General features: G+C 44.8%; 2 long non-coding RNA genes across 2 annotated transcripts; one reads left to right on the top strand and one right to left on the bottom strand.

Annotated features, from left to right (window-relative positions):
* Positions 1 to 5682: 5682 nt before the first annotated feature.
* LOC132665092 (uncharacterized) lies at positions 5683 to 12973 on the bottom strand. The gene is made up of 2 exons (XR_009603963.2): positions 12344 to 12973; positions 5683 to 6086 (listed from the first exon to the last, which is right to left on the bottom strand). It is a non-coding gene; the product is annotated as an uncharacterized LOC132665092 (long non-coding RNA).
* Positions 7316 to 9418, top strand: LOC132665091 (uncharacterized). Its single transcript, XR_009603962.3, has 4 exons — positions 7316 to 7404; positions 8706 to 8774; positions 8999 to 9203; positions 9290 to 9418. It is a non-coding gene; the product is annotated as an uncharacterized LOC132665091 (long non-coding RNA).
* Positions 12974 to 26322: the final 13349 nt, after the last annotated feature.

Genomic DNA, 26322 nt, shown 5'->3' on the forward strand with positions numbered 1-26322 from the left:
AGAGCATTATCCATCACCCCCCAAGTTTCTTTCCACCTCTCTTAATCCTTCCCTCCCGCCCCTTGCCTTGGGCAATCACTGATCTGCTTTCTGTCACTAAAGATAAGCTTTATGTTTCCTGAATTTTATATAAAGAATCACATGGTACGTAACTTTGTTTTTTTCATCTCACTTCTCCCATCCAGCATAATTATTCTGAGATTCATCGCTGTTATGTGTATTAACACGTCATTCCTTTCGATGGTTAAGTACTACGCCATCATATGGATGTCTCAGTTTGCTTATCCATTCACCTGTTGATGGGCACTTGGGTTGGTTCCTGTTCAGGGCTATTACAAGTAAAGTTGCTACAAGCATTATGTGCCGGTCTCTATATGGACATATGCTTTCATTTCTCTTAGGTAAATGCCTAGAAGTACAAGAGCTGAATCGTAGAATAGGTATAATTTACTTTTTTTTTAAGAATGCCCAACTTATTTCCAAAACAAGCTGTACTATATGACATTCCCACCAGCAGCAGCATCTAAGAGTCACAATTCCTTCACTCCTTGTCAGGGCTTGGTAGGGTCAGTCGTTGGAATTTTAGCCATTGCAATGGTTGTGTAACGATATCTCATTGTTTTTTAGTTGGCTTTTTCCTAATGACTAGTGACGTCGAGCATATTTTGCTGAACATATTTGCCGGACCCATAGCTTCTTTGGTGGACTGTCTGTTCAAATACAGTCCTACACTTGTACAGCCTCTCTTTCTCTTCCCTTTGTCCCTCTGCGGAAGAGGACCCCTCCCCTCTGTGCCTACGCCACCCATGTTATCTCTCCCACTTTGCAATCACGCACTTACGGCCCACCAGGTTGTCCCCGTGGGCCCCTGGAGACATCTCTGTCACTCTGCAGCCTGGACACTTGGAATTCAAAGTCCTTTGGCCTCAACACTGCTGTGTTTGAGGGACAAGGGAACTTCGGGTCCCCCTACTTCTCTGCCATGTTGGATCCCCTGCTCAAATAGTTTGTGCAGAGGCACCTGGGTAGCTCAGTCAGTTAAGCGTCCAACTCTTGGTTTTGGCTCAGGTCATGATCTCATGGTTCATGAGTTGGAGTCCTGAATCTGTGCCATGTTGACAGCGCAGAGCCTCCTTGGGATTCTCTCTCTCCCTCTCTCTCTCTGCCCCTTGCTCTCTGTCTCCAAAATAAATAAACTTAAAAGTAATAAAAATAATTTTAAAAATTAATTAAAAACTAGTCTGTCCATTTTTAAAATTGGATTATTTATTATTGAGTTTTGAGAGTTCTTTATATATTCTGGTTACAAATCCTGTATCAGATGTACTATTTGCAAATATTGTCTTCCAGTCTGTGGCTTGTCTTTTCCTTCTCTTAACAGTGTCTTTGAACGGCATGCAATGAACTGAATGTTTACGTCCCCCTAAAATTCATAGGTTGAAATCCTAACCACTGAGGTAATGGCATTGGAGGTGATGAAGTCATGAGGACAGAACCCTGATGAATGAGATTAGTGCCCTTCTAGAAGAGAGCCCAGAGAGCTCCCCCTCCCCTCCCACTGTGTGAGGACACAATGAGAAGGTCCAGTCTATGAAACAGGAAGCGGGTCCTCACCAGACACTGACTCTGTTGGCACCTTGATCTTGGACTTCCAGACTCCAGAACTGTGAGAAATCAATTTCTGTTGTTTATAATTCCCCCAGTCTGTAGTATTTTGTTATGATATCCCCATCAGACTAAGCGCAGCAGATTTTAATTTTGATGAAGTCTAATTTGTTCATTTGTTTTTATAGACTATGCTTTTGATGTCATGTCTAAGAAACTTTTTGCTTAAACCAAGGTCACAAAAGTTTCCTCTTATATATTCTACTAGAACAGAATTTCCCCACCTTCATGCTACGGACATGTTGGGCCAGATAATTCTTTGGTGTTATTAATAGGTCTTTGCTAAACTCACTTATTAATATAGTAGCGTTTTTGCAGATTCCATAGGATTTTCTACATAGATGACCCGGTTGTCTGCAAATGAAGATCATCGTTTCTTCTGTTCCAATTAGATTGTCTTTTATTTCTTTGTCTTGCCTTATTTCACTGGCAAGGATGTTGTTAAATAGAAAAGGTGATAGTAACATCCTTGTCTTGTTTCTGATATTAGGTGAAAGAATGCAGTCTTTTATTATTAAATATGCCAGCTGTGGGGATCCCACTTTACAGATAGATTTTTTTTTATGGGCAACATGTTCAGTCAAGGGCTAATTATTCCCCACCAGTGAGGCCAGACCCTTCTGCACTCTCTCCGGTGCCCTGAGGTTCACGAGGTGTTCCATTCAGTCTGGTAGGAACCGTCACTGTCTCAGCCCAATGTGAACTCTCAGCACTGTTATCTCCGCTCCTTGCAGATGGTTCTTTTCCAGGCTTTGGGTAGTTACCTTGCACTCATGGGCTGATCAGTAACCCTCTCTCATCTCTGAAGTTCTCTGCGTGGCCTGTGTCTCTCCAGCACCTTAGCTAGGAACTCTCCCCACTACAGATTCCCCAGACTCTCAGCTCTGTCTTCTCAATTCTGGTCCATCGGGCTCCCCCTTCCCATCCTGCAGCCTGGAAACCCTGTCATGCCAGAACACCGGGGGCACACCTAGGGCTCACGTCACTTGTTTCCTGCCTCCCACAGGTCACTGTCCTTTGTTTCTTGAGCTCCAATAGCTGGAACATCATTGTAGCATATTTTGTACCATTTTGTTTGTCTGTTCCAGGCAGGAAGTTAAATCCCATCCCTGTGACTCCAGCCTCACTAGAAGCAGAAGGCTGCTCAATGGTTGAACTACTGAGTCCCAGGTCGTGTTGGACTCCCATCATCTGTTAACGAAAAGTGTTGTAATTATTCCAGTTCTGTGGCTTGTCCGGTCTGGGGCAAATGGAGCCAGAGAGCCCGATCTTGCTCTGGATAAAAAGCCAGAAGGGTCAAGGGGGCGACGGTTACTGCTAATTATTCCAAAAGAAGGAATTGGAACAGACATTATCTGGGTGGTATTGAGAGGTAGTCACAGCTGCAGGATTTGAATTGAGAAAAGGCTTGGGCTTGAATTCGGATCCAGCCACACCCGAGGAAAATTACTTAAACTTCCCGACCTCCAGTTTCCTCATCTATGAGATGCAACTAACAGGAGTACCGAGCTTGCGAGGTTGCTTGAAGAGTCACGAGGATGACGCCTGTGAAGTTCGGTGCTTGGCATGTCGTGAACTCCGTGCCATGGGACAAAAAGTGGTGCTGTTAGTATTATTTTTAAAAAAAAAAATTTTTTTTTAACGTTTATTTGTTTTTGAGACAGAGAGAGACAGAGCATGAACCGGGGAGGGGCAGAGAGAGAGGGAGACACAGAATCGGAAGCAGGCTCCAGGCTCCGAGCCATCAGCCCAGAGCCCGACGCGGGGCTCGAACTCACATACTGTGAGATCGTGACCTTAGCTGAAGTCGGACGCTCAACCGACTGAGCCACCTGGGCGCCCCTAGTGCTGTTAGTATTATTAATGTGAGTGCTGTACTGCTCTAACTCCTCTGATGGCGATCCAATTGCGATGTTTGCCTCGTCCGCATCTATCGCTTGAATAAAGCCTCGGTCAGATCTCTGTATCGCAGGTCCTAGACCCCTGGCCACCCCCACCCCAACCACATTGTATGAGCTATGATGTCAGTCCAGAGATCATCGGGATCAACAATGGTTTAGTTTAGTTGGTCAAAGCAGAGCACGGAGACAAAGGATCTGGTTCCCATGTGGATATGTGGGCTCTGAATTATTCAAGTTCTTCGATTGGACGTTGTGCAGAAGATGCCTATCACTATGGCTGCCCAGCCACAGAGCCTCATAAAGGGAAATGCCTCTCCCCCCTCCCCTGGTTAAGACCCCGGGCAACCTTGATCTGCTGATTGGACCACACCTGATTAGACCTACTCCACCTGACCATATATATAGACTGGCTGGTGACACAGGGCCACAGCCTGCTGAAAAGCAGATGAGCGGGGCCACTGAACAGCCTCTCTCCTTGAAATGTGGACTAAGGTACATCCAGAGACTGAAATAGTCCGACGTTGGCCTTGAAATAGTGGGGTGGGTCTCTCGCTAGGGAGGCTCTGATGGAGCAGGAGCAGGAAGAGGCTTTGAGGAAGCAGAATGATGGGTAAGCAGAAGGCACAGTGAGGGCAGAACACAGAGCAAAGAAGCCATGCTGGAACAGGACTCAGCTAGCTCCCAAAGTGGCTTCAATTCCCAAATGTCCTCATTCCATTTCTGGCTGCAATTCACACGTATCCCTTTTGGAAATAACTTTTTCTTTTCAGAACAGGGGGGAAAAAAAAGTCAGAACAGAAAAAGCTCAGGAAAGAATGTAAAAATAACCCTCATTCTCATAGTGGCACTATATATATATATATATATATATATATATATATATATATATATTCCCCCCCCCCCCATAAAACTGAGGTCATACTATCTGCTATCCTGTTGGGTTTCTCTCACCTAACAATGTGTCATAGACTTCTTGCCATTCGATACAAACTCTTCTCAGATATGCTTTTAAATGATTTTATTCTAAGGATACGCCATCATTAATTTATGTAATTCCTTGTCAGTGACAATTAGTTTTTTCAAGGTTTTTTTTTTTTTTATCTTTTGCTTTTATAAATAATGTTGCAAAGAACACAGCTTGTAGTTAAATCTTCAAACACGTAAGTGATTATCCTCTTATAGTAAATGATTAGAAGGCTAATTACTGGGTGAACAGGCATGCATATCTCTTAAATCTTTTGATAGGTATTGTTAACTTACACTCCAGGAAGTTTGCAAAAATTTATATTCCCACCAGTAGTATATGAATGTGTCTGATCCAAAGAATTTTTATGATTGATTCTACCAGATCTTGGAGACCATATCTCCACTGTCTGGCATGGTGTCTTGGTATACAGCAGGCACTCAATACATGTTTGTTGACCCAAACGGAAGTCACCTGGAGTGACTGAAGAGTCTTCTTCTTTCTTCTGAGCTCAGTTGACGGCTGTTGTGTTCTTTGCAGGCATCACAACCCCTAACATACTTCCCTGCAAGGTCTTCTCTGGGAAAAACACTTCTAATTTCCTCAGAGAACCACAGAACCCCTGGCTGGCAGCTGCAAGTCTGAGACCCTCCCATCTTGAGTCCATGACTTCCCAAGAGGGGAGCCTGTCCTTTCTTCTCTCTGAAACCCACTACCGAGTAGAGAAAGACAGAAGAAAATAAGACAGATGGAGGGCTCATTAAAACAATCAATTATTTTGATGCATTTGGACATGATAAAGTACACCAGGGCGTATGGGTTTTAATAAGGCCTGTGCTGGGAGAGCAGCCGCGGGACCGAGAACGGCAGAGAATGAGACATTGCTTTCTAGAAGGCACCTACTGTGATAATGTTACCTGCGGTTTATGCCATGGCAGAGAATAGACACGGAATCAGAGAACGTTAAATCTGAGATAATGGGTTTTTTAATTGTTTTCAAATTTTGGATGAGCATTTTAATTGAGGTGGTTGGGAGGTTGATATAACTTTTGTATTTGATTATCTGGCAAAAGGAGAGGGGAAATGAAGACAAGTGGGGAAACGGAGGTAGCCCGTTTTTTAAAAAAAAACCACTCATAACACATAGCATGATAAATTCCATCTCTCTACAATCGTTTTTATTATACGTGGCAGAAACAAAATGATTTCTGTACATAATTAGTACCAAGATTAGAGAAATGTTAACAGCCTGGGGTTGTAAGTTAACCCTCTGCATGCCGGGAAGGGGAAATCTTCATTCTCTCAATCCATTTGTGTTAAGTGTTGAGAAGGATCTAGTATTTTGGAGGTGGCCGCTGTTGACAGATATGACACCAGGCACCTTCCATATTTTCTTTTTCCTTCTCTCACCAACTCGATGGGATGTTTTATTGTCCTTATTCCACGGATGAAGGAAATACAGCTCAGAAAGGGTAAGTGGCTTGCTGAAGGTCACACAGCAGAGAAGAGGAGGCCGGAGGTCTGACCCAAACCCAGTTGAAGCCAAGGTCAACACGCTATCAGAATAACAGAAGGGAGAGCCACAAATCTGGGTTCAGATCCCCCCCTCTAAGACCTCTGTGACTTTGGACTTTATTTACTCAGCTTTCCTGAGCCCCCAATTTTATCTTCTATAAAACGGTAATAATAATATAAAATAATAATAGCACTTACCATCTGGGCTTTGGTTTTCATTTTGTTTCTGAGGATTTACTGAGGTAATGATTACTAAAGCACTTAGCGTGGTTCCCGGAATATGGGAGGTGCTCAATAAACATTAGCTGTTAGTATTAACAGGAATCCGCCTGCCTCTGTATAAAGCTTCTAACTATTTTCAAGGTCCTGTAGGGAAAAGCAGTTTCTGAAGGAGTCATTTCCAACCTCGGGGAGTTTACAGTCTGAGATGGTGGATCAGGATCCCCCCAACTTCCAGGCAGTTCCAGTCCGCTGAGTGGACAGAAGCGACCAAACCTCTCTCTCCCAGCTTCCTAGGATGTCGAAGATTCAGTTTTATTGTCAAAACATGCCTGTCCCTACCCTACCTCCACGAACTGCATGGATTTCAATTCTTTATTTTGGAACATATGATCCTTTTCCAGGGGACTCAAGGCTGGCTTACTCTAATGAGTGGCGGCTACAGATACAGACACAGCACGTCCAAGGGGGCAAATGCAAACATTCAATGTTGAATATCCTATTGGCAAATCATATTGTGCCATTTTGGATCTGGGGGGAAAATGGGTACTGTGGGGCTGGGGTCTTTAGGTTGCAAAGGAAAAGGGAGTCCTGGGGGACTTGAATGCACAAGAAATGGCCTCGGGCAAATCACTCAGCCTTTCTGAGCTTGTCAATTCACCTGTAAACTGGCTCCCAACACACCAGGCATCTCTCGCTTTCCCCTTTCTCTCTCCCTCCCTCTTTTTCTCTCTGCTGTCTTCCAGAATCTGTTTTGGCTGCACCCAGGGAAGCAGGATGAGCTTAGCTGGGGAGGAGGAGGGAGAAGATGGCCAGGGGTCTGGTCCCTGCCGGAACCTGAGGCCAGAAGCTGATGGAAACATTGATAAAAGTGTCCGTGCTATGTGAGCACAGGCAGAATGGCTGAAAAGCCCAGAGGCCTTTCTCCCCATCTCTGCGTGGCACACGGTGCTGTCCTAGCATCCCCAAGACCACAAGCTTTGAGGTGCCTCCCTGGCACGGATGTTGGTGTTCTCACAATGAGCACATTGGGGGCGTGTCACCACACCGGGTGGCATTGGTGACGAAGGGCATGTGGAGCCAGAACAGAAGAGAACAGACTGTGTTGAGTGAATCTGCCTTTCGGGCTTCTGGGCACAGGTAAGAGCTGGAGAACACGGCTCAGGGGCTTTCCATCCTGTGTGAGTCCGCCGGGACTCACGTCAACCCAGGATGGGTATGGAATCCCACCACTGCTCCCGCGATCAGCCCCACTGTGGCCACCTGGTCTGAGCCACCATTGTCTGTCACCTGGATCCTGCAGCAGCCCCCTGCTTCCTCTTTTGCCCCCCCCCCCCAGACTACTCTCGACACAGCAGCCAGATTTGTTAAAACCTAAGTCAGACGGAATGACTTCTCAGCGGCAGATTCTGCGGCGGATCAACATTTCATTCAGAATAAAAGCCAGAGTCCTTTCAGTGGCCACGAGGCCCACACATGTGCCTTTTCTGCCCCCACCTACCACCACTCTCCCCCTCACTCACTATGTTCCTGAACACTGGCTTTGTTTCTAGTCCCCAAACACACCACAGGGCCTTTGCACCTGCTTTTCTTCTCTTTCTGTTATACTCTTCTCCAAAATTTGCCCATGGCTCACTTTTTGCCTTTATAATAAGAAATACATACATTTGGTCTTCATCCTCATTTCTGGCACAGAGCTCCTAAGACCCTTGGAATTTCCTAAGTAATGAGAGTGATACAGGTAGCTTTTTTATGTTAATAAGGTGCCTTTTGGACCCCCACCTAAGGATGGGGGCTCGATGCCAGGAGAACCAACCGTGTGATTGAAGGGCTGGACTTTCAGTCCCACCCGTGACCTCCAGAGAGGATAGGCCAATCGCCAATGGCCAAAGAGTTGATCAATCGTGCCTATGTAGTGAGGCCTCTATAAAAACCCAAAAGGAGGGGCTTCAGAAAACTGCCAGGTTGGTGAACATGTGGAGATTTAGGGAGAGTGGCATGCCCAGAAAGAGCATGCAAACTCCACACCCTCTCTCTATCCCTTGCCGTATGTTATCGCTTCCATCTGGCTATTCCTGCTTATTATATCTATAATAATCCAGTGGTCTAGTAAGTAAAATGTTTCTCTGAGCCACTCTAGCAAATTACTCAAACCCAAGGAGGGGGCCGGTCCGTTGGAAGTAAGGGGAACAATCTGGAGTCAAAAGAAGGGGTGGGGGGGGGGCAGTCTCATAGAACTAAACTTTTAACCTGTGGGATCTGATGCTACCTCATGATAGATAGTGTCACAACTGAGTTGAATTCTCAGACACCCTTTCTGCTGTGTCCCCAGTATCGAGAACAGTGCCTGCCATATGCTGGGTGCTTAGTAAACGTTTGTGGAATGAATAAATGAATGTATGAATGAATACAGAAAGTGTGATCTTTTTTATCATCCACAGATTGATGAGGACTGACACATATGGGCTATGTGGCCTCATAGGGTCACCAGGAGCATCGGCTGGGCTAAGGTGTGTAAAATATCTAGCACATAGTAGACACTCTGTCAGTGGCAACTATAATTATTATTGCCATTGTTGTTGTTGCATTGTCTCTCCTCCCCTCTCTGATCCTCTGTCTCCTCTGCACAATATTCCCACCCCCTTTTGTCCCCGATTTTGTTCTCAATGGGTCTCCTCTCCTCATTTATCAGCTCCTATCAGCCCCTCAATTTTCCTCTCTTGCTGCTACTCAGGGAAGCTGTCTAGCCCAGCGGGCCCCTGGGACCTCATTCTGTGTCTCCACTGGGTCTGCCTCGCTCCCTGGAAAAGCGAATCATCGTGAATCACTTCCTCCCTGGGCCAAAAACCCAAAGCATCCTTGACAACATGCACCGGTGCTGGCTACCGACAGACCTTTTCAGATGGGACAAGCCTCAAATCAATTTTCATTTCTTCCAGGTGAGAGAGAAGGGCTGTTTGGTGACCCGGGGGGCCTCTGTGAATCTCCAGCAAGAAATCACTCTGGTTTCTACTTTTCTGCTTAGGTGAGCTGCGGGCCTCTCTGCAAACTCGGATCTTTCTCCGAATGATTCACAGAAACAAATGCTCCCCGGAGGCAGAGGCGGGCCCACGCCTGTGTGCTGTGCTGGCATCCCGCAACATTATTAATTAAATTTGAGACAATATCAAAGTAGTGATAATAATCATTAAGGCTCATAAATACTAACCAGGTGCCAGGCCCTCGACTGGCTAATAGTAGTTTATTTAACCCTTAACACAACCCTTTGTGGGAGATACTCTCCCCACTTTATAGAGGAGGAAAATAAGGCACAGAGAGGTTCGGTAATTTTCCTAAGGTCACACAGCTCGTGAATGGAGAAGCCAGGATTTCGACTCAGGCAGTCTGGCTCCATTACCGAACACATACCATAGGGCCAGACACTGCTGGGTGCTGGGAATACAGAAAGGAACAACGGAAGACACAGTCTCGCCTTCTCAGAGTTTATGGTCTACCAGAAGGCAGGGGCATTAAACCATGAAATGTATAGCTACAGGTTGCAATGAGGCCAGGAAAGGAAAAGAGTGTGACAATCCCTTTGGATTCCTCTTGGAATAAATGCTATCTTTAGAATTCACTTTCACCAGGGCCCACTGGTAGCTTTTAGTCCAGTAAAACCTGGGTTTAGAGAAGCCAAGTGGCTATTCTTTCTTGGGCACTAGGTAATAAATGGCATGATTTATATCCAAACTTCCTTCAATCATTCCATTTTCATCCCCTTTGACAGGTGGGAAACAGACTCAAAGAAGTCAAGGGACTTGCTCAAGGTTCTCTGCCAGCAACAGCCAGAGCCAGGACTGAACTCGGTGGAGTCCGCTTCTTTCTTCCGCATTGTAGATCCAATTTCTCAACCTCAGCCCCACTGACGTCTTAGGCCACATAATTCTCCATTTGGGGGACTGTCCTATGCACTATAGGATGTTGAGCAGCAACCCAGGCCTCCACCCAATAGATGTCAGTAGCGGGCCCTCTCCAGCTGTGACGGCTGAAGATGCCTCCGAACATTTCCCAGTGTGGGGGGTGAGGGATCAGTCCTGTTCGAAAGCCATGGCGATGGATGCCCACCCATCCCCATCCCCAGGCTGTCTTATTCATCTCTGACGACCTAACACCCAGCACGGTATCTGGCCCGTAACTGGTGCTCAACTAAAGTTTGTTAAACATAAGGAAGGAAGTGAGTGAGACAGGGAGAGGAAGAAAGGGACGGAAGGAGGAAAGTTCACCCAGTATGCGTACTACTGAAAGTCTGTAGATAAGTCAACCCAAATTGATTTTGTAACCCAAATTCTATTTGCAGTACCCTGGGGGAAAGACAAGGTTTTAGGGAATCTTGTGAGAAATTCTTACATAAAATGAGCAGTCTTTCTGTGACAGGATTCAGGGTACACATACAACCACGTGCACATGCACACACACACACACACACACACACACACACACACAAGTAAAACTCTTCTGCAGATTTGGCTTTTCTGCATGGTTTACCCAGAGAATACCACCCTTGGCTCAAAGTGGGACGAACCAAGCTACTGTTGCTCTTTTCCATGGGAATTCAATTACACATTTGGCAAAACACCCCAGGGCTCCTCCAAACTCCTTCACAGAACAGTATTTATCAGCGATTGACTGTTATTTATGACCAAGAGGGTCCCAGCTGGCTTTTCACCACTCAGTTTCTCCCACTTTCAGCCTTGTGGGATAGGGCTGACAATACCATAATCTCAGCTCAGAATTTCCCTGGCCTCAAGGACAGCTTTTCTGTTTGTATGTTTCAATCAACAGAAGCTCCAGTGTTTCCAGGGCAGATGTTTCCTGTCTGTACTCTCTGTGGCCTGAGCACAAAGGCCCGTTAAGGCTGCACTGTTGGACAAGCCTTTCAATCAAAGTTTTTATTCCTGGATATGAGTGATGGACAACAGGAAAGGGAGTTCTGGATGTGAAATCCAGGCAGGAGAGAATTGTGCAACCAGCCGTCTTCTGCGTGCTTCCAAATGAGACCAAGATATGTCCTTGTATTGGGCGCCTGATGACGAGCAGGGCATATGGGAACCACTTACATCCAACCTTCAACACTCAGAAGTGGAGTGACTATGAGATCACGGAAAATGAGTATATATTGGCCTCTGCCCCTGGCTCCTGACACAAGGGTCCCAAAACCGTTGCGATTTCCTAAGTGCTAACAGCACCAGGAGCATCTTTTGCTCTAATAAGGTGACTCTGGATGGGCTCCTGGATGGCGGCTGGTCCCCAGAAAGCCCAAGCCATGATTAGAAGCTTAGAATTTTTAGCCCCAACCCCTCATTGTCTAGCAAAGGGACAGGATCTGGAAATGGAGTCGATGATCAATCATTAACTGCGTGCCTGCGTGAGGAAGCCTCCAAAAAATCCCATGGGGCTTGGGGAGCTTCCAGGTTGGAAGGATGGGTTTCCAGACGTGAACCTATCACACACTGGGGTGATGCAACTCAACCCCACAGGAACAGAAGTTCCTGTGCTTAGAACGCTCGCCACCTCGCCCTGCGTCTCTCTTCATCTGGCTTTTCATGTAGCACCCTTTATCATGTCCTTTCATGAGCTGGTAAACGTGTTTCCCCGAGTTCGGGGAGCCGCTCTAGCAACTTAATCGCACCTGAGGAGGGGGGCATGGGAACTTCCTATTTACAGCCAAGCCCAACAGAGATCGTGGGTAACCTGGGGACCTACTATTTGTGGTCAGCATCTGAAGTAGGTTGGGGACAGTCTCCTGGGACTGTACCTTTAACCTGTGGCATCTGACACCAAATCTAGGTAGTTGTGTTACAATTGAGTTAAATCCCAGACACCCCACCAGTGTCATAGAGAAATGCTTGACATGGGGAAAAACCTCCACACATTTGGTGACCAACAGTGTCTGAGGTGAAGTGCTCTGTGTGGGTAGTAAAAGAAACACACAGGAGGCACAAACCGGGTTTGTCTTAAGGAAGTGATTTTGGAGGAGCTATTATAGGTCTCTGGGTCACAGTGCCACCATTTGCAAAATAGAGGTGCTAATATTACCTACCTTATAGGTATCTAGATGTCTTGTTAGCCAGTTTCAGGCACTGTAGGCATAAGCGATTGTTGCGGAGAAGAATTGGAATCCTGGACAAAGCAGTGTGGCCGGGGAGGGGGAAGTGGTAGGCAGTCACAGTGATTTGATTTGGGACATAAGAATTCACTTGTGCCACCTTAAACCTGAGTCAGCTTGACTTAGAAGTTTAGAAGGGTGTGGGGCCTTCAACAAAATACCTGAAACTTGCATTCATACTACTTCCCATGACAACGCTGGAATTCCTATGCACTCAAGACAATGCCAAGTAGCAGATCACTTCCTTGACTATCTGGAGCTTGGGCTCTATGTTCCGAATGGGCACGGACAGGAAGTTCCTGGCTCAGAATGATGGTCACCAGTTTTCCAGTGTTGTTTTTAAGAGCAGAGCTAGTAGAGAACTGTGAAGGATAGTTGGATAATTCTTCAGGTTTCTAGAGAAGCCTGGTGTTTATGGCATCAGATGTGAGACCAAAACCTGAATTTGTATCTTAGTCCTAAAAGTCAGAGTCTGTGTGACGTTGGACGCACCTCCTAACCTCTCCGAGCTACCGTGTAAAGGATACTTTGTTTTGTTTCTCCAGATCACTTCTCCCTTTTCCACCAAAGCATTCAGCATCTTTTTGTGAGTAACTTCACCCCCACTATCTTCAGCTCTGTTGTTTCCAATGAGATTGATCCCACTCTCAGCTCTACGGTGGGCCCTGATTGGCTTGAGTCAATGAGCGCATACTACCCGTCCACCTACTATGATCGACTGATGCATAGACCTCTGACCCAGTTCCCACCAATAGGACATGAGCAGGGGTGTTCTGAGCGTTGGGGGGGGGGGGGGGGCAGACGAGTGCTCTGCCCTGCAGGAGACTTACCAGAAGAACTCATTTGTGTCCCTTTTGGGCATTGCCATGTGAGGATATGAGAATAAGAGGCTGCAATGAATCAACTTGAGAAAGAAGCCAGCAAGGCAGCAAAGAGACTCATCCAGAAAAAAGCCAGAGCCTTAATGACAGCATGAGTCCCTGGATCAAACCATTCTTGAATCAGACTATCCCAGGGCAATTCAGTTATATGAGCCAGCCATCTTCCCATCCCCACTCCCCAGTGTCTTTCTTCCCCAAGCTAGTGTAGGTTGGACTTTTCTGTTGCAACCACAATATTCCCAACTGGTACACTCTGTTTTCTCTGCCTTACTCCCTCCCCAGATTTCTGGAAGAACAAAATAAGATAATAAGGTATGTGGAAATGACAGGTAAACCGTAAAGCCCTAGTACCAATGAGATGTGACGAAAATCAGAATAATTAATGACCCTGCCTCAAGGACTTCCTAGCCCAGGATAATCCAATTTGCCGCAGATGTGGAATATTTCCTTCCACTACTCTGAAATATATTAGTTTCATTATGTTGAAATTATTAGATCACACATTGATAATGGTGTTTAATGGGGCTAACAGTATTATTCTCCCGTAAACAGAAATGTATATAACAGAAATTAACAATTCTGTTAAGGCTTCTTCTATTCACGGTTACTAACCACAGCCCAGCTCTTATCGGTGTGAGTCCACTCTGTGTAGAGTCTGCATGAAAACGGACACCCCATCCCCGAGGAGAGAAACATGAAGCCTCCGCTTTTGCATCAACTGCCAGTTCGCAGCCTTGTCTGAACAAGACAGCATGACGCGGTGTTCCAGCTCTGCCACCGAATCTCTCTGTGACCTTGGGCACGTCACTTAACCTCTGTAGACCTCAGTTCCCCATCTACAGAATAAGGCAGTCAGACTTACCAGAGATTTTTAACTTTTGGTGAACGCCTGTGAGAAGCTGCTAAGAATTCTGGGTCTTCTCCAGAGGAATGCACTCCTACTTTTTATAGCTGGAATAGCGTATAACTTCTTGCAGAAGGCCCATAGAAAGCTTAATAAGCTTTTCCCTTTTCATGAAGCCAAACCAACAAGTAAGAAACCTAGATTAAATGACCTCTAAGGGCCCTTTGAGTTCTATATATTAAGTGTCCATAATTCCATGAGTCCCTGGAAGTAACACAGTCATATTTGAGTTTCAGAAAGATTACTTAACCAAAAAATGGAAATTCTTTGGGCATAGGTATCAGTGAAGAGAGGCTAAAAGCAGGGAGTCAGTGAAGAGGCTCTTGCAGTCATTCTGGTAAGAGATAATGTGGCTCAGACAAGACTAAGAAAAGGGGATGGATTAGAGAGAGAGCCAGAAGTCAGGACTTGGTATAAGATTAGATATAGGGAAGAAGTCCCAGGGTTCTGGCTATCTTAGGATGAAGTTCAGCTGCAAGAAACAGGAAACCCAACATTATAGTGGCTTAAACAAGAAAGAAGACTCTTCCTCAGCTCCCTCTCTCTCTGGGGGTAGACAGTCCAAGGCTTTTTGACAGCTCTTCAATATTTAGAGAATTTGGCTCTTTCTACCTGTTTCACCACCCTGTCACATTAGTTCTATCCTCGGGGTCCAAAATGGCTGCGGGAGTTCCAGCCATCACACCTGCGTTTCAGGGTATATGAAGGAGAACAGGTGGAAGTGCAAAATGGAGCCCCCTTAAAGAGCTTTCCTGGAAGCAAAGTTTCCACTTGTATCTTTGCCAACTAGAACATAGTCACTTGGCCACACCTACCTGTCAGGTAGGCAGGGAAATGTAATAAGTTGAAATTTGCTAGGCATATTGCTCAAGATTCTGTTACTAACGAGGAAGGGAGAACAGGTATTGGGAGGCAGCTAGCAGTTTCTTCCATGGTTTCCACTGACAAAGAGACACCAGGAGGTGGAGGAAGATAGAGGAGAGTTGGATTCTGGGGAGGAAAATAAAGAATTTGGTCTGGGCTATGCTAAGTTTCAGTGCCTAGGGAACAACCATGAGAATTACAGGATAGCTGGATACACAAGCATGAAACTGAGGGCAAAGGCTTGAATGGGAGCTAAAGACTTGACAGTCACTAGGGTATAAAGGACATGTGGAATGAGTCATCTCATCTCCCTGCCCACGGCCCTTGTGGGTGTTGGCTGACCACCTACTTCCATCGCCACGTCTAGCTCTCACAGTCTACTGAATTACCTGTGTTGACCTTGACAAGACTTACAATGTTGGAAAATGAGAATACTCACCCCATTTTACGGGAAGCGTAATACCAGCTCAAAGAGTGACGTGGTATCTGTAAGGTCACACAACTAGTAAATGGCAGAATCAGAAATGAGAGCCTAGTCTCCTCGCAGGCGATACCCTGGTCTTTCCACTCAGCATGCCAGCCCGCTACCATTGGGTGGCTCTCTGTTCTCCAATAAGAAAAGGTGGATAGAGGGGTTGGGGGAGAAAGACAGACAGACAGACAGAAAGAGAGAGAGAGAAACCCAAGAGTCTCAAAGAACTGACTCCAGTGAAAGGCTTATGAAATCAGTCTGGACAAAAGCCTGCCTCCTCAGTCTCTTCCCCCTGCCCTCCCACCTTTCCTTTCCACTTCCTAGAAAAACTTGATTAATCCATTAGGTTTAACCTCTCTTTAACTTCCTGATTAGTTACATTTATAAACTCCATTTGTTTTTGCTTTCTCATCAAGCCAAACCAACACCCCCAGAAAAAAAAATAGGCCAATTTTCAGTGCCACTGATTTACTGCAATTTCGGAAAATCAGGCCGAACTGAGGAGAGACACGACTGGAATTTCAATTCCTTCTGTTAATATGGCAGGGATCTTTGGTGAATGAGAGGGAAGTGTAATGCAGAAGGAAACAGTGATGGCAGGACCCCAGATTTGACCAAGGCGGCAGGGTACCATGTCTGTTCACAAAGCAAATTAATAAATTCTGTAATTTCCACCTCCTGGTTGAGGGACAAAGCTACAACATACAACAACAACAACAGCAACTAAAGGTAAGAGAGTGTATGTTTTTATTGGCAAAGACTCAAAGTGATGGTGTTTTTTCTGCTTCCATTTTCCCTCCCTGTAGCCGGAGGCTCCCACGGCAGCTAGAGGGGATATTGAAACATTACATTGACTTTTATTTAAACAAAAATAATGCATGTACACAAAGTCCAATTTTATTATAAAATTGATGACAAACTTTCAGGAGTCCCTTCTACTTCCTCATACACTGTCAAGCCCCTGTCTTCCACCAAGGTAAAACTATATTCAATACTTTGGGCTGTCTTTTCTGGTACTTATCTCCATATTTTAACATACCGATACTGCTATTTGTTGGGTTTTCAACTGTAAGCATTGGCTATTATACTTCTATTATGAAAGATGAGAATTGTCTTACATCATGACCACCCCTCACATCTCTCTCCCTATAAAATACACTGATGTATCGATTTCAATCTTCCAATATTGCTGTTAGCTGACATCCTATTTGGATTCTTGCATGCAACCATGCTTTAAAAAAAATTTTCCCCCCTCTGGATGCTTTTATGATATTCCTTTTATCCCTTCAATTTTATTTATTTTTTATTTTTTTAAATGTTTTACTTATCTTTGAGACTGAGCGAGACAGAGCGCAAGCAGGGAAGGGCAGAGAGAGAGAGAGAGGGAGACACAAAATCCGAAGCAGGTTCCAGGCTCTGAGCTGTCAGCACAGAGCCCCATGCAGGGCTCAAACCCACGAACTGTGAAATCTTGACCCGAGCCTAAGTCAGATGCTTAACTGACTGAGCCACCCAGGCACGCATCCTTCCCTTCGGTTTTAAAGCAGCACAGTGTCTGGTGCATAGTTGATTCTCAACAATTACTTGTTGAGGACTATCGATTCCTGTATTGTTTATATTAGTGAAAAAACTGGAACTCTAAAGCCTCTAACTTTTTATTACGGAAATTTCAAAGATTCATAAAAGAAGAATGTAATGATACCCCACATACTCATCATATTTGGCCAAATTTGTTTCATCTATCTCCCACCCTCTGGAGGATTTTCCATTCATCTGGAGGAAGGAAGCCCTTTTTGACACATTGCCTTTTTGCACATGGGAGTAATCTCTGTGGTTGGAACTCAAGATTATGGGGGTTTTCATTCTCCAGTTCCCCTTGGTTTCAGAAGCAGCTCTTTGTCTCCCTCTATAATGCTGGGTCAAACCCACCAATGGCTTTGGGCTCAACTCAATGAACATTCTTTGGAATATTAGCCCCAAGGAAACAATAATTAGTTTTAGCAGAATCCAGACCTGTCCTTACCAGGTCTTGCTCTTTGACAAATGAGGACACAGGCAAACCTATTAGCACAACTTTAGGAAGTTTTATTGTCCTCAGGAAAGCCTATGGTATCATGGCAGCAGGCGATGAGATGTTTAAATCTAAACTCCCACAAGGAAAGCCATGTTTTGTGAAGCTGAATCTGCAATACCACCTTGAACAATCCCTTTTACTTCTCCTGTCACTATAGCAACCCATAATAAGTAGTAAGGACATTCTCAGAAGAGACAAAAGGAGTTAGCCTGAGAATCCAGACTTCATTTCCAATCATTCTCAATTCCTTGATGCTTTCTTCCTGTGGGTCCTTGGCATCTTGTGATCACAACATCTACCTGTTGGTGTCTGGAAACAGCTCTGGATGAGTCAGGATGCTCATAACATCTTGGCATTAGGCTCATTCAAACCCAAATTTCTAATGTCCTGCACCCATCAGTATTATACGAGTCTTAGGAATTTCAGCTAAGACTTTCCAACCTGCTAAAAGAGTGGTCAACCCATGAGGCACAGTTTCTAAATCAATGCTTCTAAAATTATTGTGAAAGATTCATTCATTTTCCTAATTCTTCATAAGCCAATACTTGTGGTCTATACTTTGTTCAACACAATGAGTCTACTTATCACACACTTGAGTATTGTAAAAAAAAAATGGTAAATTGCTCTATACATTTCTAAATGCTTACCCTTGATTTCTGTGTTTATCTCGTCATGGCAAATAACAAACAGTTCACGAACCAATGTAGCCTCTATCAGTGTTTTCTGCCATTCATGGATGGAGTGGGCATCCATCACGTGGCCATGGTGTCTTAACATCTACTTCTTCCTCTCACTTCTTTCCAACTGCTTTTAATTCCCCATCTGGGTACCCATGTTTCTCTGGGGAGGATGATACCATTCCCAGCTATAGGCATGGGTCATCTGACATAAGAGAAACCAATCACTGAATTCCATCCCATTGGCCTCAGAGATTGATTCCAGGGTTGACACGTGACCTAAGATGGTCCAATTGGCCGACTGGAGTGAATCTCGAAATATTTCTTCCCCTGGATTTGTGGTGTGTGGGTGTGAGACCTGGTTCTGCAGCAGCTAATTTTACTGTAATGAGGTAAGCCTTCTTGAGGACAAGGACACGAAGTATGGCAGACCTGAGAAAACTGTAGAGAAATGAAGTCATAGCCTGGATCACACTATGAACTTATGGACCAAAACATGCCACAGTCCAACTTACTTCTGAACACTCTTCTTTTTTGTTTAACCAGATTGAGGTAGATTATCTGTCCTTAGTAACTGAAAGCTTCTTTTTATTTTAAATATAATTTATTGTCAAATTGGCTTACATACAACACCCAGTGCTCATCCCAACAAGTGCCCTGCTTAATGCCCATCACCCATTTTCCCCTCTCCCCCACCATCCCCCATCCATCCTCAGTTTGTTCTCTGTATTTAAGAGTCTTTTGTGGTTTGCCTCCCTCCCTCTCTGTTTGTTACTATTTTTTCCCCTTGTCTTCCCCCATGGTCTTCTGTTAAGTTTCTCAAGATCCACATATGAGTGAAAACGTATGATACCTGTCTTTCTCTGACTGATTTCTTTCACTCAGCATAATACCTTCCAGTTCCATCCATGCTGCTGCAAATGGCATGATTTCATTCTTTCTCATTGCCAAGTGGTATTTTATTGTATATATAAACCATATCTTCTTTATCCATTCGTCAGTTGATGGACATTTAGGCTCTTTCCATAATTTGGCTATTGTTGAGAGCACTGCTATAAACACTGGGGGTACATGTGCCCCTATGCATCAGCACTCCTGTATCCCTTGGGTAAATTCCTAGTAGTGTAAATGCTGGGTCATAGGGTAGTTCTATTTTTAATTTTTTGAGGAACCTCCACACTGTTTTCCAGAGTGGCTGCACCAGTTTGCATTCCCACCAACAGTGCAAGAGGGTTCCCGTTTCTCCACATCCTCACAAACATCTGTTGTTTCCTGAGTTGTTCATTTTAGCCACTCAGACCAGTGTGAGGTAGTATCTCAGTGTGCTTTGATTTGTATTTCCTTGATGATGAGCGACGTTGAACACCTTTTCATCTGTTTGTTGGCCATCTGGATGTCTTCTTTGGAAAAGTGTCTATTCATTTCTTCACTGGATTATTTGTTTTTCAGGTGTTCAGTTTGGTAAGTTCTTTATAGATTTTGGATACGAGCCCTTTATCTGATATGTCATTTGCAAATATCTTTTCCCATTCCATCAGTCGTCTTTTAGTTTTGTCGATTGTTTCCTTTACAGCACAGAAGTGAAAGCTTCTTTTTTGATCCCTGGGTTCCACACATTTTTTCTAACAGGTACTTATTAAGCATCTACTGTGTGCCAAGTGCCGTGTTAGGCCTAGCTCTACTTCTGACAAAAAAAGATTGTGAATGAGCCCAGTAAGGGATGGGTGGCTAATATAGCTAGAAACATTCACGGATAGAATCTGGCTCACTTCAAGAGTCCTATGTAATTTTAAGATAATATTTAAAGCACAGGTGTTTGCATTTTATTTGCAAATTATTAACTTTGAAATTAAAAAATAGAGCAATTTTAAGGTCATCCCTAGAAGGGACAGCCTGACTTCCTTATATTACAATATCTGTTAATTTTACGATCTTTCCCACTTTTGCATACCACCTATTCATTTTATTTTAATATTTTTAAATTCAATTCACATACAGAACTTACATAAATGTGTTTGAAGAGGAAACTTCTGTAATCTTCTATAAATGGAAACCCAGTACACTTTACATGAATAGAAGGCAAGCATAAAATAAATACAATGAAATTATAGAATGTTAATAAATTCTGAGTATTGTAATGCCCTGACTCTGTGGACTCCTCTGTCTTTCATGAAAGGAGAAATGAGCAAGTGTTTAAAAGATGTTAAAGACATGTAAGCACCAAAGCTGAGATTTTTCCTTTTTGTGTTTAGATGGGATGAAAGGAAATTTTAAATGGGGGATTGATGGGGCACCTGGGTGGCTAGGGTTAAGCGTCCGGCTCTTGATTTCAACTCAGGTCTTGATCTAAGAGATCTGGGACCCAGTGCCATGTTGGGCTCTGTGCTAACAGCGTGCGCGGCTCACGCACACTCTCCCTCCCAAAATAGATGAATAAACTTTAAAAAGAATAAAAATTTAAAAGGGGGTTAATTTCTCACCAAGCAATTCATTGCTATTTAATACTGCCTCCGTGTATAACCACAAATTATCTCCTCTGCACAAAATGTTTTATCCTTACCACTTTTTGGGAAACACTATTCTGGCCAAATCCCTTTTTATAGCTGAGCACACTGATGCCCAGGATGGCAGTGGGGTTCTCCCAGGGCTTTCTGGTTCCCAGCCTGCTCAGCCCCCCAATATTCAATACTATTTGATTACTTTCATCGGATTCACATTGTTATTACCTTCCAATCATGACAAGTGACTCTGGGTTTGTTTGTTTTTTATGATAATGATATCAAATCTCCTTCTCTAATAACCTTTGGTTGCTGTTAAAACTTCCCACATTTGAGGCCAACTTGAAACAAACAAGGCCTTTAACAATGATGCCAGCTCTGTGTCTACCCCACCCCCACCATCACCATTACTCCCTGAAGCCAGCAGATGCAGAGGATTTCACCATCCTCCACTGCCCCTTGCTGGAATCGCCAGAGATGCCGCATGATTTCAGTCCTTCCCCCCATCCCCAAAGCCTATACAGAAAACTAGAAGCTGAGATGTAGAAAGTCCTCTAAAGCAGCGTCTCTCGTTGTTGACATTTGGGACTGGATAATCCTTTGTTATGGAGCCCATCTTGTTCATTGTAGGATATTTAGCAGCGTCCCTGACCTCAACCCACTAGATGCCTACAGAACCTCCATTTGGTTCCAAAAATGTCTCCAGACACTGACAAACGTCCCCCAGGAGCAAAGCCATCCGTCCTCAAACCACGGGTTACTCTGGATGACTAACACATTCTTATCCCAGCCCTACAAAATTTCCCAATAAATTTGAAATAGAGAGCATCCCTTTGCCACTAACACTGGGATAACTGGAGTCATTTTTTAAAAATGTTTATTTATTTATTTATTTTGAGACAGAAAGAGAGAGCATGAGCAAGGGAGGGGCAGAGAGAGAGAGGAAGAGAGAGAGAATCCCAAGCAGGTTCTGAGCTGTCAGCACAGAGCCCAACATGGAGCTTGATCTCATGAACCACGAGATCATGGCCTGAGCCCAAATCAAGAGTTGGACGCCTAACTGACTGTGTCACCCAGGTATCCCTGGAGTCATTATTTCAAAGACCAGGATATTTTCTAAGAAAAAAAGGAAGTAATAGCAACTCCCCATGAAGTTCACTCTTTTTAGACAACTCATCTGCATTGTCCCAAGTGAAGGAAGCTTAGAACCCTTTGCATCTTGACTTTTGAAATTTAAAACCAGGGACATTTTTTGTGCCTCATCCTGGCATTTGGAATCTGTTCTTGATGATTGTGTTCATGTCTAAATGCTGTACATGAGAAAGTTTGAGTAGGTCTTAGGGTCCCAGAGAGCTGTCTACTCTTCTTAGGGGAATCATAGATGTTAAAATACACGTACCAAGGTATAGCATGACTGACTGACTGACTGACTGAATGTATATGGATATTTCTCCATTCATTATAAAACACCATTGTCTTATTTTGGGTTTCTCTGACAAGAGACCCTGAGGTGAAAAGTTGAGTATAAGGAGTTGATTTGAGAGTGATCCCAGGAGGTACAATGAGAGAGGAGGGACATGAGCAAAGGAAGGGAAGACAGCAACATGAAGCACATTAATGAGCACATTAATGAGTCCACTACTGTGGACTGCTGGGGCTCAGTCCTTCTGGGCAGTTCTAGAAGGCAGGGTAGAACATGTTGCAAGACTGTCCCACTGAGGGGCAAGGAAGCTGGACTATCTGTCTATCTCTTCTTGTTGAGGGACACTACTGAGGTGTCACTCCTCTGGCTTTTCCTGCCTCCTCTGAGGGGTACCCAGAACACTGCCATAGCCAGAGGCACAGAAAGTCATCAGAGCACACAGGATGGCACCAGAGCACACAGGAAGGCATCAGAGGGAACAGGAGGTCATCAGAGCACATAGGGAGTCATCAGAGCATACAGAAACTGCACAGTCTCAGGGGTAGGCCTAGGGGACATGGGTAGACACCAACAGTATCTGCCTGGAGTAAGCACAGGAGGCTGCAAAACTTTGGGGAGGCTCTTGCACCTGGACCACCGTCCCATCCAGGCCACAGTCTCTGGAATTATTGTAACAAGCTCCTTGTCCTCATGTATCCACTTGCCTACTCTGCACCCAGCAGCCAGCTGCAATCCTCCTAAAACACAAGTTTGGTCATTCACCCCTCCCCACTTAAAACTCCTCAGGGGCTTTAAAATGAAGCCCAAACCTTTCAACAATCCAATCTCACTTATCTCTGTGGACCACACTTTCTGGACTGAACTCCTTGAAAGCCCCCCACAGAGTACCTATTAATCCCCAGAACTGGAGATGAAGAAGAAGGACCGTCCACCCGCTGCCCTCAATGATATCCTGAGGTCGATGGAACAGTCTATCAGGGTGGCGGGGGCCAGGGAGACCAAGATGGAAACAAGGAATTCTAATGCTGTGTATGCCCAAGGAAGCTGCCATGGAAAGAGCACATCACTTAGATGTAATCCACAAACAGAGATTCACTTATTTTAGGATTAACCCTTTCTCCTCTGGAGTTACCTAACAGAAAGGCAGAGGACGGGGACACAGGACAGCTACGTTTGAAAAGAGTCTGTCCCGATGGGAGCAACAGATGGCACATGGGCACAGGGAGCAGTGTCATGGTGGCTGTGCTGGAGGGAACCAAGAGGGATGAACAGAGGGCGCAGAGTTTTGCCTCTCTTTGCAGCCTCCGTGGCCCCAGACGACAGCCCCTCTGGTCAGGACCTCTTGGGATCCTTGGAGCTCAGCAGCTGCACAGACCTTCAGTCTCTGAGGCTAATCAGAGCTTCAGAGGTGGCTGGGCAGCTCCGGGAAGCCAGAAGCAGAGCAAACGCGGGGGGGGGGGGGGGGGAAGTGGGAGGGTGGATGGGTCTAATTATGCAGGAACCATTTTCTGTTTACATAAAATATCTTGAGTAATCAGCAGTGATGAGCAAGAGGAGGAAAGAGCCTGCCTGAGAGTCTGAGGATGTTATGATCAATTAAATATCATCTTTGCAAGCATTTGCAGAGGGAAATTTTAAGGTGGAACTGACTTTAATTTGGCAAGGAAGATTTGAAGTGCTTCTCCTTCGGGCTCCAAAACTCATGCATATCTGCCTAGCCTATGTCACTAGCTTCATAAGGGTATATACTCCCTGAGTGTTATCACCCTTGTATTTTTAAGATGAGAAAAAAAACACAAAACCCTGTAAATTATGAGTGCCATCTCTGTGCCAGGTGTTGCAAATATTATTGCTGGCCTCGTGAAAACCCCATAAAGATGACCATTGGAACTCCACTTTGCAGGTAAAGAAACTGAGGCTTTGAGAGGTAAAGTGATTACTCTCAAAGGACCCAGCAAGGTGAAGAGGTAGGATCCAGGTTCACAGTTATGCAGAGTTGGTATTACTACCATGACTGCATTTCCAAAAGCAAAGGCACGGCTGGAGAGCTGCAAATGTACCGCTGCCCCAGAGGACAGAGGCTGGGCTCCACATAAGGACACTAAGATCCCACACCAGGCTCTTCCTCCTGCTCCACTGCACAGCAAGGCTGGACTCGATGAGAAACAGCTCCGACCAGACTCTTGGCACCTCTGCTGGTCTGTGGGTTTGGCCACCACCTTGTTGCTAAGGAGAAGTAGACATTCTGAACAATAGAGCAAGGTGGAGATTAAGCGCATTTTGGAGCCACACGGGCTCCCCTTGAAAGCTGGGTGACCTCAAGGAAGTCATTCAACCTCTCTGAGCTTCAATTTTTACATAGGTGAGTGGGAGGTAAAACTCCTAATAACCAGTGCAAAATTCATGTGATGATGTACATTAAGTGCCTGGCACGGGGTGGGTGCTTGTCAAAGTTAGGCCCCTTCTGGCCCCTTCTCCTTCATCCTTCTAGCCAGCCCCATGCTTGGGGTCCTTATCCCTTCATGCAGTAATACGTGCCTCACGGAGCTGGGCTATGTTCAGAATGGGTCAGTTCTGCAAGCTTCACACAGCCACACACACAGAACTCATAGTAAGAGTGCAATGATAAGAATTACTATCATATCATAAGCACTTTAAAGTTTTTTTTTTAATGTTTGCTTATTTTTGAGAGAGAGATACACACAGTGCGAGTAGGGGAGGCACAGAGAGAGGGGGACACAGAATCCGAAGCAGGCTCCAGGCTCTGAGCCATCAGCACAGGGCCCTATGCGGGGCTCAATCTCACGAACCGTGAGATCATGACCTGAGCTGAAGTTGGACGCTTAACTGACTGAGCCACCCAGGCACCCCTCGTAAGCACTTTTAATTATTATTGTTTAAAAGTATACCCCTATTATCCAAAGATAACCACTATTAACATTTGCACACATATCCTTACAGATCTATAGAGTGTAAGAGAGAGATCATGCTACACAGTCTTTCCCCTGAACATCCACCTAACTTCTATATTGTCACCCTCTTTTCTTTAATTTTTTAATGTGTATTTATTTTTGAGAGAGAGAGACAGACAGAGCTCGAGAGGAGAAGGGCCAGAGAGAGAGGGAGACACAGAATCCGAAGCAGCTCCAGGCTCTGAGCTGTCAGCACAGAGCCCGATGCGGGGCTTGGATCCACAACAGCCAGATCATGTCCTGAGCCAAAATCCAGCGCTTAAGTGACTGAGCCACCCAGGCGCCCCAACCTCTTTTCATGTCCATAAATCTCCATCTACACCATTATTAAAAAAAAAAACTATGTAGTCTTCCAGTGTATTTACAAACATAAACCCTTGTTGTTGGACATTCCACTTCACATTCTTTTTGCTCTTTCAAAGAAAGCTGCAATAAACACCACTGTAGCTAAGCCGCCATGCACGTTCTTACTTCTATTCATCCTAGTTTTAAAGCCCAGAATATACGCATGTCATAAATTATATGTTTATCTATTCATTTATGTAGACCAATGTCCTATAGCTGGATATTTAGGTTATATGCAAATTTTCAGCTCCTTTGGATAATATTGATACGAATGTCTGCATATCACATCTTCATTCATACCTTACCTGATTATTACCTTGGGATAAATTCTTAAGAAGGGGAATGAATGGGGCCAGAGGAAATTTATATATTTAAGGCTTTGCAAACGCTCAGCGAAATTGCTCCCGGAAAGCTTTCCAAGGGCTCATTCACCCACCATCTTACTCAGTGGCTTGTAAACATTAAATTTGTTAGGAGGGGCTCCTAACCTACCTTTTCCTTCTCAATAATGCATTGCTGCAATGGAGACCCAGCTAGATGTGCATGGAGACTTGGCTCTGCCCTCCTTTATCCTGCATGACCCTGGGCAAATTGTTCACTTCTCTGAGCCTCACCCCCTGCCCCCCCCCACACACACACTGCGCCCACCATCTCACCAACCTACAGGTTCACTGGGACAATCATGTGGGAGACGGGTCTTTGAAAGAGCTTTGGGGACTGAACCAACAGACCAGACGTATTTCTAATACAAAGGGAATTTCTCATGCAGCGTTCTCGTTATTTTGTTTTTGCACAGAAACTTT

The sequence above is a fragment of the Panthera onca genome, chromosome D3 (assembly GCF_046562875.1).
Source record: "Panthera onca isolate mPanOnc1 chromosome D3, mPanOnc1 haplotype 2, whole genome shotgun sequence".
NCBI classification, from domain to species: Eukaryota; Metazoa; Chordata; class Mammalia; order Carnivora; family Felidae; genus Panthera; species Panthera onca.